The sequence below is a fragment of the Siphateles boraxobius genome, unplaced genomic scaffold (assembly GCF_051911475.1).
Source record: "Siphateles boraxobius isolate OS27281-9 unplaced genomic scaffold, OSU_SipBor_1 77, whole genome shotgun sequence".
Classification (NCBI taxonomy): Eukaryota; Metazoa; Chordata; class Actinopteri; order Cypriniformes; family Leuciscidae; genus Siphateles; species Siphateles boraxobius.
Genome location: NW_027509205.1, coordinates 1,840,017 through 1,858,321, shown reverse-complemented (window position 1 = coordinate 1,858,321; position 18,305 = coordinate 1,840,017). Strand labels below are relative to the sequence as shown.

At 36.2% G+C, this 18,305-nt stretch overlaps 1 long non-coding RNA gene across 1 annotated transcript; it reads right to left on the bottom strand.

Annotated features, from left to right (window-relative positions):
• Nucleotides 1-453: 453 nt before the first annotated feature.
• Nucleotides 454-3,945, bottom strand: LOC143725831 (uncharacterized). Its single transcript, XR_013198342.1, has 3 exons — nucleotides 3,708-3,945; nucleotides 1,920-2,027; nucleotides 454-655 (listed from the first exon to the last, which is right to left on the bottom strand). It is a non-coding gene; the product is annotated as an uncharacterized LOC143725831 (long non-coding RNA).
• Nucleotides 3,946-18,305: the final 14,360 nt, after the last annotated feature.

Below are 18,305 nucleotides of genomic sequence, written 5' to 3'. Positions count from 1 at the left end.
GCATCTATATATGTTCTCTTTATATGAGCGCCATGCACGTTCCATGTGCTGGGTGTGGGCACCTGATTGTGGATGGATGAAGTATCGTCGGTGGTTAACCTGATAGTGAATGTATCCATGCTGTGGCAAGGTGTTGTATGCCCTCCAGCAATCACTTAGAATTTCACTCGCAGGTACTACATACTTTCGTATGATGGGTAGCAGATTATTTCGTCTGCGATGTTTGACCAACTTCAGTACTGGTTTTCTAGATGTTCCTTGCACCTCCAGCATTCCAAAGACCCATGAATATTTCCTTCGCCATGTTCTTCCGAAGCCTCCACGGTTTTACTACACATAATAAAATAAAAATGATACAGCCATGATATTATGTTTAGCTACTTGAATATCTTAAATATGTTTAATCTTGATAGTAATCTCAACAGCATCTGCCATTCAATGTTGTACCTTTCTTTTGTGGCGGAATTTACTTTCGTCAATGACAACAAAAGCATGTGTTCCACCAATCCTCATCTTCTTTCTTCTCTGAAGTCTTTTAATTGCAGTGACACAGCATTGGCGAAGAGTATTATACACTCTTGTGATTGATGTACTACTTCTAGCAGCCCCTTCCTCAATCAAGTCGATATGTCTTTTCCTGAGACCTTGAGCAAAACTGACAATTCAAAATAGTGTTAAACCATATACGAGATATATTAGCAGCACCCTGATGTGGTTCTAAACCGGTCTTGAGTTTCTTAATTCTGCTGAATACAAAGGAAGATATTTGGAAGAAGGTCAGTAACAAAACAGATCTCATTTCGTGTTGATTCCCATAGTATTTATTTTCCCTACTATTTCTGTAAATGTGGGATTGGATCTGTTTGGTTACTGAAATTACTCCAAATATCTTCTTTGTGTTCAGCAGAATAAATACATTTATACAGGTTTGAAACAAGGTGAGTAAATAATGAAAGAATTTTTTTTTTGGGTGTAATTTACCTTTGACTCCATAAAAAAAATGAAACAAATAATATGATGCTACATTACACAATATATCCATTGATTGTAGTTGCGTTTTTGTTTATTTTTAACGTTATTCCAGCATCTATGGCTTATATGCATGGCGAGAACCGGTTAATCCATACACAAGTAATCCACACAAATTGACTGATACAAACATTGCGGGAGGGGCAATTTGGTATCTCTAATTTACCTAACCTGCATTTTTTTTTTTCCTGTGTGAGAAAACCGGAGTACCCGGAGTAAACCCTGACACAGGGAGAACATGCAAACTTCACACAGAAAGGCAACCTGACCTATAGGCCTATGTCACACTATTTGCTTCCGGAACGCGGAGTAGGGATTCAGAACTTCCGGTCAACAGTATTTCTCGATAAGGATTTAGATTATCAGCCATAATGTCTAAACCATCCAAGGTAGACTGACCACCAGCTATGAGGTAGTGAACCGAAGGTTTTTGCTCCTGTAGAAGCTATAAGTTCGTATGAAATCAACCTTGCTTTAAGAAAAACATGTTTTATCCGCGATCTTATGAAAAAAAAACTACACTACCCACATCGTTTTCATTTACCATCCGAACCACATCGTCATATGTGATTTCATGCAGGCTGCGGAGAGATTTGGTCCAGCGGTATCTATCGGACTCCGCCATTGTAAAAAGCTAACCGGAAGAGCCGTATCCCTACTGATGGACTTCCGGTCTTCAATTTTTTCGTGACATAGGCCTATAGGGATCTTCTTGCTGTGAGGCAACAGTGCTACCCACTGTGCCACCCCTAGTTGTGTGTCTTATGTTTCTGAGATACAATAACTGAAATGAACTTAAATTAAAATATGAAACAAATGATAAATAATACACGCAATATATTCACTGTTGCACACAATATATAATTATTCATACAAACAAACAAACTTACTTTTGCATTATCTTGAGCCATTCTGAAATTTCCATGTGTGAACCCTCGAAGATGGAACCTGTCCTAATAGATTTGGAAATTTCCTTATGGCATCTTCTTCTACATCTCCTGTGGAAAGATTAAACAAAATGTCAACTAAAACATAACATTTCTTAGGGCCAGTTGTTCAAAACATTTAATCTGGATCAAAATGATCCGGATTTGGAAATCCCATTTTTTCCTATTCAGGATCAGGTAATCCGTCTTACTTTTATGCCGGTTTTTCAAAGCAACATTGGACTGGATCACCCTGATCCAAGATTTTCAAAATTACCAAATCCGGATTACCAGTGCTCTAAATGGGACAATGTGGGCTACCAGCTATGTAAAGAACAGGTAGAAGAGCCAACATGGAGTCACTGTAAGTGTTTCTTATTTTGAAACAAAACACAAAAATAACTTAAACATCCACTTCCACTCATCATTTCTTTTATGACCCCTCATCTGAGCCACAACAAATAAAAAACAAATATACATTGTGGATATTTTGAAAATGTCTTATTTTTTTATTTTTTTTGAATGAGGGACTGACTGGACGTATAGTATGCAATTGCTAGAAATTATTTTTGACAGGCTCATCTCTGATGATTGTTTCTTTGAAATTAATATACGGTGATGAATGACAGAAAAATGGAATATATTATTTTTGTTTGTTATTGAAATCTGTTTGGGGGATTATTTCATGGGGAAAAGATCATTTTTATTTTTACTTTACTTTACTGAATAGCTTTATTGGTAGCCTATGTCTACTTTATCACTGTTACAACGGTTACACAAGTCAAGTGCAAAATATAAATAAAAGTATATATACACTAAATGATACAAAAGTATTATTTTACCAATTTTAAAGTTTTACTACATTTTCTTTGTGGAATCCACCTTGAAATCCTACCCCCTGTTGGGATCAGGATAATCCTGTTTTTTGGATCAAAGTTATCCAAATCATACTGACAAGTTTTGAACAACCCAAACTGAAGGTTTGATCCAGATTAAAACTAGGATTGGATTCCATGATCTAATCTGATTTCAGACTCATTCTTTCCCTTTTGAACAACCCATTTTCAAGATTTGATCCAATCCGATAACCAAAATCCGATCAGTTTACCTTTGAACAACTGGCCCGTAATGATTAAAAGGAACAACAATAGAAATGACACACTTAATTGCATTAAAGTATGTTTATTTGAAATATCATATGCAAATAATCCTTGTTTGAAATTATGTGCACGTCATCCAGTAAATTATCGAGTATGTAACCAAAATCTACATCTTCTCTGTGAAGTCTGCTAAAAATATTTAAACTGGAAATGCATCTTTTTCCCTTATATAAAAATAACTGCATAGCACATTCCTGTACGAGTGTCACAAAGAAATTTCCCCAAGTTTGTGTGTTTGTAGCTAATGAAGTATTAAAGATATCTCGATGTGATTTTAAATTCATATTCTTGGCAAACTTAGCTATCATACATAGTATGATACCCTGGTTAATTCTAAACTCAGGGGTCCTGGGTTATCTCTTATTTTATGCTTCACACTGCTCATACTTTACCCAGTGTAACCAATTCATCCTTGTTATGTCTGATCTGTATACTTTTCAAAAACACTGGGTTTCTATTATGATTTGCTTATTTTGGCTTTCATCTTAATTCAGACTTGCCACAGAATGAACCATTCAAAAACAAACACGAAAAAGGAGTAACAATAAGTAACAACTAAGTAAAATATTTACACAGATACATTTACACTTACCACCTATAACCAATTTTTGTAGAGCCTGTTTTTGACATTTTCATATGTGTCCTACAAACAGGGCACTTCATCTTTGGTGCAAGCAGCCTATGTTTCTGCAACCTCTTAATCAACTTTCTTCCCCCTTTCCATGTCATGTATTGTAGTTCTCTCATGAACTTGCCCATGACTGTGGAAGATAAAGACAAACAAAGGCAAATAATGGTTAACTTCATTTTTATAATTAAACACCACAACCCATTCAGACCAGATACGCGGTCAAGTTATTTCGAATTCACATGACATTTTCCTCCTTGTAAATTTAATATACCTTTACATTAATGTCTGTGAAGCATTACCCTGCTAAATAAATAAATAGACTAGCATAATTCCCATGCTGGTTTGGTGCTGGTTTAGCTGGTGGTCACCAGCAAACCAGCGCCATAACACAACATATGCTGGTCTTGCTGGTTTTTCCAGCAGGGAAGTACAGCACACAACTAAAAGCATTACCAAAAAAACGATTGATTTCTTACTCAAATGTATTTTTTTAGGATTAATTATAAATACATAAAAACTAATTTAGTGGTGAAACCTGAATCGAAAGGCAAACAATCAAAAGGCGAACGAAACTTACCTGATAATGTGTCCACGCGTGTAAAGTAGGCCTACAGTAAATTACGAAGATTTCGTAAGTTACATGCTGTAACGTTAACGTTACTTGGCCTAAAATCCGAAGATGAAAGATACGTAAGTTAATACAATTAAAAGATGTAATAGAATTAGACAGGAAGTTTGTTAAAAAAATCAAAACATATTAGCGAATAAATAAACAAATAGATGTTATATTGTTTACATTTTTAATCGTTACAGTAGCCTGCATTTCTTACAGATAAACAAAAAAAAACACTTACCCACAGATTTAGTATGGGGATGGATGAATCCAAAGTTAAATTTGACTTCGATCTTTAGATAGGTTTTTGGATGTCTGAATCGGCTTGAGGTGGTAAGTACCGCAAGAGCAATTCAAAGGCATAGGGAGCCTGTCGCCTGTCGGTACTCGATCCGTTCTACGCATGCGTAGTAGACGCAGTAGAAAACGCACATGCGCAAATTATAATTTTCTTTTGCGACTATGATTTTGATTTACGACACTGCACGATCTGTTCCACGCGTGTGTGAGTGTGAGAGAGAGATAGAGAGAGAGAGATAGAGAGAGAGAGAGAGAGAGAGAGAGAGAGAGAGAGAGAGCAATTTTACTCTTATAAATAAAGATACCCAAAAAGTGTACTTCACTAACTGTCCACCTCATGTCACCTCTGTGTGCACACCATGGTGCACACATGCTTCTTTCAAGTCATTTCCATTGTCAGTTTGAAATAATCTATAACGTTTCCCTAAACTTGTTTCATAATTTTTCCGTTTTCTATTATTTCCTTTCTATTTTTACCTCATATCGTATAGCATGTGTCTTCTTCCTTTTTGTCCCTACTTTTTGTTCTAAAATTATTATGTTTACATACTTAATAAATATAGAAAAATAGCGCGCACACACACGCACACATGTTGTAAATTGTTATTAATATATAAACAGGCCTCTCTCTGCATATTAATTTGTATGTAAAAATAATAGTTTTATAATAGTTTTAGAACAAACAGGTAGGCTATAAATATTAGGAAGAAATAATATAAAACAGGAATATTATGAAATATTTAATAAATGGTATTAGATAGAATACTATACGTACTATAGAGATTCATTATTGCAAAAATAATTGATTTACTAATAAAGAACAGTACATATATTACATACATGCACACATCTCAGTAGCCAATCCATTTAAACTTTTAATCTATCTAAAAAAAAATAAACGTAACGTGATGAAAACGCAGGAACCGGGACCATAACAGTTTAACGCTAACACTTCACACTGCCACTCGTTGGGCTCCGCCCACAAAATACATCATCTCTGTTTGCAAACACGCAGAAGGTCTGTTTATTTTTGGACTCGATTTGCAGACAGTCAGGTAGGATATATAATAGAATAACGTTTTGTTTTTTTGTTTTTTAATTAAATTAATTAATTTACCTTTTATAAGTACGTGAAGCCATGAGGTTGCATATTCCGGTACAGTAGATGGCGGTATGCACCTTGCTTGCGACCCGCCAAATACCAAGAGAGAGAGAGATAGTGATTGTCCGTCCTTCAGGTAATATCAGATGTTCATTTTTCCTCTTTAATCAAAGATGAAGCGGCCCAAAAGAAACATTATGAAACCGTCGAAGTACAGGACGGTGGGTGAAAACGCCACATCCACTGAAGTCGCGTGTGGGAGCAGCATGACCACCACTGTGTCGGGAAAACATGACGACGCATTTAAGTGTAAGATTGGGGAGTAACGTTACCTTTCACAAAATTGCAGCATCACAATCTTTCCAAATTGAATATGTTCAGCACATATTCTAAACTAGTTACCTGCAATGGCTAACTTTTAGATCTCCTTCAGTTCTTTAGTGAAACTATCCACCTTATTTTTTGACGTAAATGTCTTAACTGCTGCCTGTTTGTAACATGTCAGGTAAATTTACGTGCGTGCACACGCATGTCCCCATGATCCATAACACTGCCAACTTTGAGCTCCTTTGTGTTAAGACTTCCGGTGAGCCACTAAAGCTAATGGTAGTTGTATTGCGAGGGACGTGTGTGCTGTTTTGACTGGCTTTTTAATGTTTATTATGAAATCCAGGAAGACAGGCATAATTTGTGCAGTTAGGGGTTGCCATAATAGCTGGTACAATGCATTAAATCTCAACAAAACATTTGTTTTAACCATAATACACGCACACAAGCTAAATGTGTATGTGGCGCACTTGCACCCATGATCTGTAGCCTACCCACCCATCCAACCAGTAAAACTTTTCATAGACACTGCTAGTAAACAATAAATACAATAATTGTTCAAAAACAACTAAAATTATGCTGATTTGGCTGGTTTATTTTTCTACTATATATTATTTAAAAAATGCGATTACATTACAGAATATATACGACATAAACTGCTTATTAGTTAATCTTTACAACAGTTCTTAATGTGTTTACGTGTACTTTTGTTATGTTTTAAATATAACATATGTTTTTAAATATGTTTTATCTTTTTAATAAGCAAATGATTTCATAAAAAAAAAAAAATACTGAATATTTTTGTGATATTTTAACAATAAGCCTGAAAACTGATTAAAAGTCTTGGTATATTTAATTTAAAAACACTCGACTGACTTTCCAATAGTACAGATATTGGTATGCTATTATAATTGCGCATTGAATACCCGTAACCCCCGAGCAACAACACAAAATGATTAAATATTTAAGCAATAAGGTTCGAGAGGCTGTGCTGCAGGGCCGTGCAGAGACCTTTGGAGGGGCAGGTGCTCAAAGTATAAAAGGGGCACATGGAACAAGGCTTTAAATAGCGCGGTGCTCAAAATATCAATACAGTAATATATCGTGACACATTCCTTGCTGATTCGCGTATCGATACGGATGATTCTGTATTGATACGGTAACGGCAGCAAATGCTGTGATGCAGTTTTGTAAAAGAAACAGAACAGATAAGACAATTTTAAGTTTACAAGTTAAAAAAATATATTCTGTCCACCTATTAATAATTAGAAACTGAAGTGTCTTAAGTTGTCCCAACCTGATGGCTTTTTCTTCTCTGTTATACAGAATAATTAAGAACAGCCGTTATAGTAAAAACTATAGTAAACGTTATAGTAAAATCAACGTGGCCCATGTTTCGTACAGTAGAGTATAGTTTTATTTAATGCCATGTCAGCATTTGTGGCTATTTTGATGGCAAAAACTGAATTACAAAAATACAAGAGTTACATTAATATAATAAAAACAAAAACAAAGCAAACAGAAAAAATACAGCAATTTTTTTTTTACAGCAAATACAACAGACTTTTTACAATAATGTGATACCTGTTCTGGTAAAATCTTACTAAATTCCTTGAGTGAGTATGCTGCCTTTGCTGTTGTTGTTGCTGCTGCTGCTGATACTGGAGTTGATCTGAGAGACTGTAGACATTAAAACAACAAACATATAGGAGATATATTAGCTGATTAAACAATTGTTATGTTACCATGACAAGATGTAAAGTTTGCTGAGAGTGTTTGGAACTGGCTCACTGACCTGCCAAGGCTGACTGCTCCAAGGAAATAAGAGGGAGATGCTCACAGAGGCTGCTGCACACCAAGAGCTGCAGGTAGAGAAAATAAGATACCAGATTCAAAAAAGTAAAATTATCTGAGAAAAAAAAACATTAATGGGGGATAGGATGATGGTGGCCATGGCAGGGGTAAGAGTGAGACACAAACATCTAAATAGACAGAGGTGTGTGTGCTTGTGTGTCTACAGTACACAATACTGTGATCATGATTTCAAGTTGCATTGTGACTCTGAGATGTAGTTGGATTTTGATTGATTATGTCTAATCAAACATATAAATAAAGAAACTAAAATGTGAATGTGTGTGTTCATTCTGTTGGCACCTACTAAAAATCACAGTGTAGCATTAATCCTACCAATAAGTGGAGGATGAGTTGTTGTAGGCTTTTATAACAGAAATTTCCTGTTGGCCATGTCCCTAAAAATGTTAATGACATCATTGTCATTTATTGGAATGTCCTTCTCAATGGCCAACAGAAGAATGAATGGCCAACAAGTTTCTCTTTGCAAAGGCTGCGAAGTTTGGTTTTCACCAGCTTCAGTTTTGAGAAGGAACGCTCCACAGTTGCTGTGGACACCGGAAGTGTGCCATATGTCTTCAGCAGCAGAGTCATGTTGGGGAAAACTAGATGTGCATTGTTTTCCTTGACCACTGACAGAATAGAAGACACATTGGCTAGTGGTGGGCATGAGTATGACGTATGGAAGACCTTCAATTCTGTCTGCAATTTGTCTTCATCTTCAATATTGTAGAACTGGCACAGTTTCTTCACAGCTTGGAGTGCTGCTGTTGGAATGCTAGCTGTTTTCCAGTTCTCTGGGACTGTCAGGCAATGGAAGGCATGCAATATTTCCCATTTGGAATTATCTCCTCCTTTAAAGCGTTTCTGAAGCTCTTGTATCATTGTGTCCACAAAAACGTAATACACTTTAACACGGTAGTACTCCAGCAAAGTTGGGAAAGCATGGTCAGTCGTAGCTGATGTGGCAGCAAACTTGAACTTCTCTGGCACTTTCCTCCTCCTAGCTTGACCAGGGACCTCAGATGGAGGATCCAGGCCCACTGATGCAGCCTTCTCTGTAGCCTGTTTATAAATGTTTTCAAACTCTTCTTCTGTTCTACTGTAGGCAAGCCTTTTTAAAACTCCACCAACAATGCTGTATGCTGCAGCCAGGTCCATGTCTTTCTGCTGCAATGCATCAGATGCAACTGCAGTCACCTGGAAATTGGACAGGTCATCTCCAGACACAAGAAGAACTCAAAATTGATGCTTTTTAGAAGGATCATTGCATCACCGGCTGAGGAGTCTGGGGGATCTTGCGGTGTCATTTCCTCAAGGAACTGCATGACAGATGGGAGGACCTTCACCAGAGTTTTAAAGGCACTCTCTCTACAGGCCCACCGAGTATCTGACAATTTCTTCAGCTCCAGAGGACGCTGATCGGGGTGCTTCCTCTTCTGCATTTCAATAAATGCAGAGTGCCGTTTTGATGAGTTGGCCATAAAAGTGTAAAGTTTTTCAACTAGATTGAAAAAGTTGACAAAACAAATGTTTGACTTCGCACTTTCCACCAATACCAGATTAAGGCAGTGTGCCTGACAGTGCACATACAAAGCCTTTGGATTTTGCCTTAGGATTCTGGACTGCAGTCCCTTATAGTGCCCACTCATGTTTGCAGCCCCATCATAACCTTGACCCCGGATGTTTTCTATTTTCAGGTCATTTTCTTCCAGTAGAGCCAACACAAGATTTTCAAGAGCATCTCCGCTTGTTGAATGCACATTGCACACCTGAATGAATCGCTCCTTTATTTTCATGTTGTGTACATATCTCACAACAAAAGAAACCTGTTCAGTGTGGGACACATCTGTCGTTTCATCCAGAAGTATCGAAAAGATTTTGCTCTCTTGAATTTCTTCTCTGATGACACGTTTTACTGATATGGCCAAAGCTTTGATTAAGTCATTCTGGGTTCTGTTCGAGAGGAGCGAGGCAAGAGGTCTTTTTTGGGTTTGCTGCTTCTCTTTTACAGCATCAAGGTGTAATTTAATTACACTGTCATACTTGCTGAACAACTCCACTAACTCCAAGAAATTCCCTCGATTTTGGCTTGATGAAGTCTCAACATCTCCCCTGAAAGACATGCCCTGTCTTGCCAGGAAAAGAGTAATGGCAATCAGACGAGACAACACTTCTCTGTTCCTCTCCCTCTCTTTGTCTTTTGCAGCTTGTGATTCAAGGTCACCCACTTCAAATGCTGCCTCCAGTAATTTCTTTTTGAATGAGTTCCACCTCACCATACCACACATGTGAGCCTCTGAGGCACAGTGCTCTTTAATTTTTTCTAAAGCCTTCCTCCAGCGATTTAATCCTACAGTTTTCCAGTTAGTGTGACACTTGTATTTTTCATCATTTAAAAAAAGACGGCAGCTGAAGCAAAACATGGCATCAGTGCTAGGAGAATATTCTAGCCATGGGTTGTTCTCATACCACTTCTTCTGAAATGAGCGTCCCTCTACATTCTTTGGAAATGATAGTACTGGTTGGCAGGGTCCAATATTATCACACATTTGGATAAAGGCCTCATCGTACTTTATGTTGAATTGTAGGACGTGGGCAGGGTCAGTTGGGTGTTGTAGTCCAAATAGGTTTGAAAATAGCCTCTCTCTGGCATCTGTCTCCTCCTCCTGGCTTGCTGTTCCCTGCTCTCTTTCTGTCACTCGTGCCTCTACATTTCCCTCTTTCTCACCAGCCTCTTTCTCCTGGCTTGCTTCTTTTTGCACAGTTTCTGTCGCTTGTGCCCCTACATTTCCCTCTTTCTCACCAGCCTCTTTCTCCTGGCTTGCTTCTTTCTGCACTGTTTCTGTCGCTTGTGCCCCTACATTTCCCTCTTTTTCTTCCTCTATCTCCATCTCCTCATGTGATCTATTACTTTCCACTCTCTGTCCATCTAGCAACAAGGCACAATTTACTATTTCAGCATTAATCTATTATTTCAACCATCACTACTTCTCTTGTACCTAATCAATAAGTCCACCTTAAATATTGATACAAAACATTAAAGAACTGATACACTGGAATATAGTAATTAATATTATTATTACTGTTGTAGTTGTTGTCTAAAATCGAACACCTTTGCAATGTAAACTAATGACAGGCTACATGTGTTATTCTTACCTGTTGTGCTCTTCATAAACCAGCAGGATAGAGATCCACTGCCTTTTGCTGACTCAAGCAGCTCCTCCTTTTTTAGTTTTTTTATCCTCTCTTTGCGAGGCATCTTTGCACTGCAGAACACACACACAAACACAAAAGGAGATTTCACACCTTTTCCTGAAATCTACTAGGGTCACATCTCCTTCACACTGCACTTTGATGTCAGGTCAGGTATATTATTCATTTTTTATGGACATTGATATTTTTACATGTATTTCCACAGAGATATTATTGAGTTTACAGGCTATAGTGGTCTTTGCTGTTGTAGAAATAAAATATTTTTTGTCATATTTAAAATATAATTATATTTTAATCCTGTTCTGAATTGTTTTATTTTTATAATGATAATTCAGAGAATGAGAACATCAGTATAAGCCTTATCAGTGTTGTTGTGATAATTATTTTAAGGCACTCTACATTTTTTTAAATAAATACTGTAATAATAATAATAATTTAGTCAAATGGCATAAAAAAGACAAGACCCCTCGACGCCTGTGAGTGAAACTTTTCTCCCTCAAACAGCAAGCTAACGTAACGTAATTTCTACAGGCTACACACAGCAATATTTACAACATATCTGCATGCTCTCTTCACATCGATCTTGTAAAATAATAATAATAAGTAAATAAACATCAAAATCACTTCACTGGGAATTAATCACCACTTACCAGCTGCTGCGGTCGCGGTGTTGAAGATATCTTCCGGTAATTAAAAAATGCGCGTGCTGCGGCCGTGCGGCGAGGAATAGTCCCGGTCGGGTGAGGTTGTCGTCAGGTGAAAGGTCATCATCTGGATCATTTTATTTAAGGCTAAATTATTATTCATACATTTTACTAATATTTAGATTTGGCATAGGCAGGCATTCACAAAAGGGCCTTTAATAAATAAAGAAAATGAGAGGAATTTTTTCTTTGACAAAAGGGCACTTTGGGCACCAAGGGGCAAAGGGGCAGGTGCTCAAGCACCCAACCCAAAACAGCAGACTCATAACCTTTTCACATTAAATCTTGCATGTCACAAATAACTTCTTTTTCACCTCCACGAATGAGACGAGTGTCGTTCATTATTTGTCGCTATTTGTCGCCTTGTTTAAGTAAATTGTAATTTCCTTGCTTTACTCCGGTCTTACAGTAAAAAGATGACTGTAGAAAAGAATAGTAGCTTATTATTTTTAAATGCATGGTGAGATGATTAAGCTACTACATTTTATTTAATTAAATAAAATGTAGTAATCTAAGCATAAATGGATTTAATTAAATAGCCTACTATTCTTTTCTACAGTCATCTTTAATTTAAATGCGTTTATGATGAAATTACATTTTCATGTCAATTTGTGTTCATTTTGACCACGAACTATGCGCTGTCACTTTAATACAGCGCGACTCGGTGCGTAAACGATGCTGTGCTGTATACGCACCGCAACTGGAACGGATCGCCGGACCGCACCCGCGTGCAGTGTGAAAGCTCTCACCTGTTAACATGGGTACGGAAAAAAATACGCACCGCATACGCACTGCAAACGGTGTATGTGTGAAACGGTCGTTAGGCGGAGTGCCTGCAACCCCTTCAGCCGTGACTTATTCACGATACAGCACTAGCCTCGAGTACCTTATTGCTTTTGTAAAACGGCCCATACAGAAGTCACATATATAGAAATATATTAAAAATAAATAGATTTTCATATATTTAAATGTCTTACATCTAAATAGATTAAAATATATGTTATATTTATATGTAAATATATTTTGAAATATATATTAAAAATATATTTAAATATTTGATTTTGGCCCCTTTTTAATATTTTTCACATATATTAAACATATGTAAATATATTTTTATTGGAACTATTTACATATATTTCTTTATTTTATATGTAAATATATTTAGATATATATCTATGTAAATATATTAATTTGCAATATATGTGCATATATTAATTTCTAATATTTGATAACATATTAGATTTCTTTTTATGTAAATATATTTTAATTGGAAATATTTACATATGTTAATTTCCTTTATATGTAAATATATTAATTTGCAATATATGTGCATATATTAATTTCTAATATTTGTTAACATATTAGATTTCTTTATATGTAAATATATTTTATTGTAAATATTTACATGTATTAATTTCCTTTATATGTAAATACATTTAGATGCTCATCTATGTAAATATATTAATTTGCAATATATGTGCATATATTAATTTCTAATATTTTTTTAACATATTAGATTTCTGTATATGTAAATCTATTCTGAAACATACTCAAATATTCAGTACTCCTTTTAGTATACTTCACATATATGTAAATAAACCTAAACATGTTTTCATATAATATATTCACATTTACTCTCACTTCATGCAAATAGTCTCCGTATATGTAAATATTTTCATTGCATTCAGGAACACACTACTACACCAAAATATTTTGATTGATGTTGACAAACAGGGTAAAGTACAGAGTGCATAGTATTAAAATATTAACTGCACTTACAACATGAATCAAGCCAGCAACATAAATCTAGCAAAATAAAGTCTGTGGTAAACAACTTGACGATACTTTCACGTTTTGTTCTACAACCTAAATTGCACACACCTATACTGAAAACATGAATTTAAGTTATGTTAATAAGTATCTAGACGTTTGGGTGTGAATGTCCGGAGTGTACGTTGTAGAACAAAACGTTAAAGCATCGTCAAGTTAAGTTTACCACAAGCTTTATTTTACTAAAAAATTAACAATAAAAAAGCCACTATAAAACTGTTTCTTTTTTCTTGTTTTGGAACCTCAGTTCTGCCAACTTGGAATTAATGGCCTGGCCCAACTGTCCAACAGTTGCCTTTTCGTGACGTTTTATGACAGCATCTGCAAAACAATACAAGAAGATACAAACTTTTGGATTAGACAGTGGTTATGGTTAAAGGGTTAGTTTACCTAAAAATGTAAATTCTGTCATTATTCAGTCATCTTCATGTCATTCCAAACCCGTAAGATTCAGGGATGCAAACATGTATGGTCAAAAAAGAGAGAGGTAATCGAAGCCCTTGCCCCGCGGCAAATATCCAGATACTTACATTGCCACCAATCCCTGCCATCCCCGGCCCACCCCTATAGGCACCAGTGATGCGCGGGGTCAATGTATAAACAACCTGCACCCGACCGACGTTTTCAACTAACCCGACCGCAACTCGGACCGCAAAAAAAAAGAAAGAAATATTGTACCCGACCCGCATTTTTTAAAAGTAGTAAATGCTCATCGTAGCGTCATTATAGATGTGTGTGGCTTGTTTTATTCATTTATTTCGTTATTCATTTATTTCGTTTCATTTTCTTAACAATTAAGATGCATGTGTTTATTCAGTCTAATCTCCCCCGACTTTCCCAACAAAAATCCCGCCCCCTCTCAGAAAATACATAAAACTGACATTACTGAGCTATATGCGTTTAAAAGTAGCCTATTAAAATGGTACAATGGCATTGCTCAGTTCACGTGTTGGGAAATCAGGCATTTTGTCCCGCGTCAGCATTTATTCAAAAGTTAATAACGCTCAACAATCAAAAGGTAAATAAGGATTTCCCACTTGTATTAGTAGGCTTAGGCTATTTCGCCACGTGGATGCCCAATTGAAGCTCTCACAAGCACAAAATGCAGGCATAGAATATGTTAATAAAGTCTTTATTAACGCATTTTAGACGAACAAAAACAGGTAGGCTAAGCCAAAGACTGAGGCTACAATATCCATAAATAAATGTTCACAAATACCCATGAAAGTAAAACTGAAACTAGCGATGGGATGGTATGAAAATTTCATATCACGATTATAGTGTCCAAAATTATCGTGATTATCAATATTATCACGGTGTTGTTAAAATGAGATGAAAGTGTTCAAAAAGAACTGATGCTAACACTGAAAACATTTCAACAAGTTTTATATTTGAAAATCAACAAACAACAAATAAATAAGCAGCTCTATGCACTTTTTTAAGCAAGATTCTATTCTGTGCCATTTCCTTCTTTATAATGCCCGTCATCAATAGCAAAGCATTATTACACAGCGCACATCTATGCATCACAACGGAAGTGCGCTCTTATTTCATTCAAATACAACTTGCCGTCTTGCGTCTCCGTTTTTGATTGTATTGAAAATGAAATCAGAGTTGATTTATTGTTTACAGAGTTTGATAATATTGTTGTGATCATCTTGTCTGGACGATTGTTTTGTACGCTGTACAAAATGGATTTATAAACAGGCAAGATTTAACACATTAATCTCAATTCAATATGTCCCCGTAATTATGTGGTAACAAAAAAAAAATCGGTGTAATCAGTGTACAATGAATCTGTACATTACTATCCCTTAAAATGTCACTCTTAATAATAGTCTTGTTTGAAGTTGTCCGTTCGTCTTTGGCTCAAAGCCACTTGCTGCAAACTTTTCTTCGCGGAAGCTTCACAAGTCTTCTTTCAAGTGAGATAAAATGTTTCAACTCAAAACAACATTTTGTGCCCAATTATTTCCCAGACGTAGTTTTGGTATTGAGGTCAAAGTTAACTTGCCTTGCGTTCGCTATACAACAGTGGGTGATGGTCACACAAGACGACTCGGCAGATTTGAAGTGTTTCTATTGCAGCGACTTTTTGTTCGGCAGACAGGGTGACCATCCTCGACCAAGTTTCCCTCAGGACTTTTGTAAAAGCCAAAATATGACCACACCTCAGATTTGGTCATCTTAAAAGGCTGGAAAATCTCCCGAGCACAGTCACTGCCTTCCGCCATTCCTTCTCGAGTAAAAACAAAACAAAACATTGCGCGCTGCGCTTGCTGTTGCTGTCTGGACAGGATTTATAGTGAGTTATTAAAATCGCGAAAATCAAACAAGGTTTTAATGATAATTAAATTTTAAACGATAATACTAACCGTCAGTAAATTTTATCGTGGTTTATCGTGAAACCGGTAATCGTCCCATCCCTAACTGAAACACACAGAAAAGTTAACCTGGGCTTTCTAGTGGAGCTTCCACTCCCCAGTCTTCACCTTTTCTCCACCGCCTCCATCTCTACCTGCAGACTGAGCTCGTGCGTTATCTTCGCGCCAGTTATTCAGCCAATAAAGTGTAGTAGGCCTATGTATTTAATAGAAAATTGTGTCTAGTACTATATAAATTACAAAGGTTTAATTGGCATCTTTATTTCAAACGACCCGACCGACCGCGACCCGAATATCATTAACAATATTTTTGGATGACTCGTAACCGCGGGTGACCGCAGGCACCCGCTCATTTTGGATCAACCCGCGCATCACTGATAGGCACATATTGTAAAATGAAATTCAAATAAAGTTTTGACAAAAAAAGATTTTATAAAAAGATAAACCTAAACACATATTTCAGCCTTTAAATCATTTTTCACAAAAAAGGTTTTATAAAAAGATAAACCTCACATATTTCAGCCTTTAACTCATTTTTATAAAAAGAATGAGTCAAAAAAGATAAATTACTTGACATTTACATTAATGCACATTAGCTTATCTTTTATTATTAATAGTAAAATTCGGTCTGACTTTCCCGTGGCGTCTGTCGTTGCTATGCAACCATGCACTGCCCTCTCGACAACGGCAAATAAGTTTTAGTAGCTAATGGATTTCCACCACCGAAAAACGCTTGCTGTAGCTCTGCTACAAGATTTATTAACAGGCTGATAGAGGCAACCGTGGTGGACAGTCAATGTGTCATTTTATAGGTTTATATATTTTAAAATACACGCCACTGATCAATGCTACAAAAACACAAAGTTCTTCATCAGATTCACTGATAGTTCATCACGTTTTGAGGATGGCACGCTACTCAGGTAAAGATGATTCTGGACAGCGAGGAAGAATTCCCCTTTTCCTCAGTGGAAGATTGAAACTCAAATGACGAACAGTTGTATTTTGAAGAGAACGTACCCATCCAAGGATACGGAGTAAGTTGTTTAGTGTTATATAACTTCTAATAATATAGTTCTCATATAAATGTAAGATTATAGTTTTGGCTAGCTTTTGACATATTATGGGAAATATTGCCTTACAATGTCCCTTACTTTCGTGTAGGCTATGCTCGTGAATCATACTGAGTAAGTAAACAGACGTAATATTTTACTGATGAAATGTAATTTTGTTCTTGTACACAGCAAAATCACCAGTGTTAAATTAACACTGCTCAGTGTTTATATGAGTCCACACTCAGAGAGTGTTAAATGAACACTGAAGCAGTGCTAAAGTTAATGAGATAATTAAGCGATTAATTAAGTGATAATTGAGCATTATTGACGACACCTGATGTTAACAAGCAGAATCACTGAAGGAGAAAATCGTAATTGGTATCTTACCATTATGGAGATCAGTGTTTGCTTTAGTTGTTGATTTATTTGGTAGGTAGCCATGTAATAAGCGGGATAATGTATAGCGAGGCGGTCGTTATAGCGAATACCACTCCGCTTCGCGTCGGGCTCCTAGTCAGCATGTCGGGGTGGTATTCGTTATAACAACCGCCTCGCTATACATTATCCCTTACATAACAAATTAGAGTAAAAACTTAAGTTAATCCAAAAACTGCCTTATGTTCAGTTTACATGTTTTTATACAATGTGTTGGGTGTTGATTATTATATCTAAAAAATAAATAGCATCTGAATTTAGGCTAAAAGTCTAGGCTCTGTTGTTAACCTTTAATGTTATAGTAATGTGTGGCTCCCGATATAGTTTACAGCATTAGCAGATTTTTTTTTAATCCTTGCGAAACGTTTAATTGCAATTTAATTAATTGAAAGACAAAGACAATTTTTTCATTAAACCAGTAAAAAAAAAAAAAAAAAAAAGGAAGTATATTAAAATTTAAAATAACTAAAATATAACCGAGAAAAAAAAAATCCCGTTTTTAAGCCCCGGTCGGAACGCAAAAAGAATTTCTCGGGCGACCACAACATATTTGCCAAAGAGAGCAAAAACCTTGTAATTTTTCTCTCATTTTTCCCATCAAAATGTCTCTTTCGGGGCTGTTTATGACAGGCTCAAATACTCCTGTATTTGTTTTATATATTTGGTTTCTATATTTGCAGTCTATGGTTCAGTCATACGTTTAAACAGACTATTAATAAACTTAGCCATAATTGCTTTGACCATC